Source organism: Lepeophtheirus salmonis, unplaced genomic scaffold (genome assembly GCF_016086655.4).
Source record: "Lepeophtheirus salmonis unplaced genomic scaffold, UVic_Lsal_1.4 unplaced_contig_16226_pilon, whole genome shotgun sequence".
Lineage (NCBI taxonomy): Eukaryota > Metazoa > Arthropoda > Copepoda > Siphonostomatoida > Caligidae > Lepeophtheirus > Lepeophtheirus salmonis.
The window spans coordinates 1-1,872 of record NW_027291809.1 but is presented as its reverse complement, the minus strand read 5'-3'; the positions used below and the strand labels follow the sequence as shown (position 1 = coordinate 1,872).

Below are 1,872 nucleotides of genomic sequence, written 5' to 3'. Positions count from 1 at the left end.
TTTTCATAGGCTACCTATGAAAAATGAAACTCTTCTTCGTAGTTGGATCAGGGATATACCAAGGTATCATGTAATAATACGATTTCTTAGTAATTACTATTTGCTTATTTTTCTTTCACTGATATTTTAGGTAAACTTTGAACAAATGTATAAATACTAAAAGTTTCTATTAATATACTTAGGAGGAAAGATTAGGGACCGAATAAAAAATCAATATTGTACAGCAAACATTTGAGACAAGGACTATAAATCTGAAAAAACGGATTCAAGCCCCCATAGAAAAAAACTAGCTATTCTCTCTCGCCGTTTCTTAAAGAAAGATGCAGTTCCATCTATATTTGAGGGTGATCAAGCCATATTACTCAAAACCAGTCCAGCTCCGAGAACTACTGCTTGAAGTTCGGCTACTAGGTAAAACAATAGTAATTAGAAGCCAAGGCAAACGTTCATAAGTGTATTTTGTGTACTAATATTTTTTCTGTAATCATTACAGATTCCAAAATGAAACGAATCGTCAACTAAAAGTAACCTATTTTGAAAGGAATAAAATAACACCTTATTGGATATAAAAAACAAAATCGATTTTAGATGTTTGCCGTCTTATAATAAACGAAGATAGTCTTCTTTTTTCCTATATTAATGGAACGGTTCCCCAAATTCTTCCAATATTTGATAATTTAAAATTTACATTATATAATCATGGCACAACTATAACCAAAAACAAAATTTAAACATATATATCAGTCTGAGAAAATAGAAACTCTTTGTCAAATATGAAACTTACTATCTTTTTGTAAATCTCTCTCTTCTGAGATTTTGTCGAAATCAAAGCTTGAACAGTGTTTAACAATTCTAAATATTATTGAAAATGAAGAAAATTATTTTGAAAGAAAAATGAATTTTATAGCTGAACAGTTAAACAATGTATCAAAACCAAAACTGAGGAGACGGTACTTCATGCAGTTTCTGGCAACGTGTATGCTATGGGAAAACTGTGTCCTTCTCTATATAGACAAAGTGTATATGATAGATGTTTTTTTTTGCCAAGTATTTCATACATGAGAAAATTGTCTGGAGCTTTAAATTTAAATGCAGGGATATCCTCTTCTATATGCAAATATCTGAAGTCGCAATTAGAGTATCTTCCTTCAGAACATGTAAGAGTAATAATTTTTGATGAACTATATCCTTTTAGACGCATCGAGCTTGTTGGGTGAAAATTTTATGGAGCAGAAGCTGATGGCACTCCTACAAGAACAATTTTACAATTTTATGCTTTAGGATTAAAAGTGTTACCTATAATTACAATGACGTCGTTGCATGGTGCCTGATGTTCCTATCAACTCTAAAATCATTAAAGAGTGGGTAATTGCAGTTATCCAAATGTTAAAAAGCTGGGATTTGATATTGTTGCCTTAGTGTGTAATGGGCATTCCTCAAACCAAAATTTTTACAATCAAGAGCTGTGCAATGGGACTCGGCAGTCGTAGATATAAAATCCTTTTTAACCTGGAAATAGGATATTTCTGCTTTTTGATACAGTTCCTCTTTAAAAAAAATTCCAACAACTTTATCTAGAGATAATTTCAAATTTAACAAATAGTGGGTTATTATTTTTTTAATTTCAATTGACCCCACAACCAAGAATATCGACTTTTCACTTGAAGATCCGTCATCTTCTGGAAAAATTTCAAAATCAAATTGATAAAGGTCTTAAAAATCATCAGATTTGCTTTATTTAACACCATTGCATGCAAATCATCTGCATCATCTTATATTTTCTTCACCTCAAACCAAAAATAATTTACTAACTTCTCCAACCCCTCGAAAATTATTTGTATATGTTATACATTAATGTAGTTCATAATACTT

The 1,872-nt window shown here is 30.7% G+C and overlaps 1 long non-coding RNA gene across 1 annotated transcript; it reads right to left on the bottom strand.

Moving 5' to 3' along the window:
* Positions 1-555: 555 nt before the first annotated feature.
* LOC121132222 (uncharacterized) lies at positions 556-1,872 on the bottom strand. Its single transcript, XR_011784137.1, has 4 exons — positions 1,307-1,872; positions 1,059-1,248; positions 785-1,004; positions 556-708 (listed from the first exon to the last, which is right to left on the bottom strand). It is a non-coding gene; the product is annotated as an uncharacterized lncRNA (long non-coding RNA).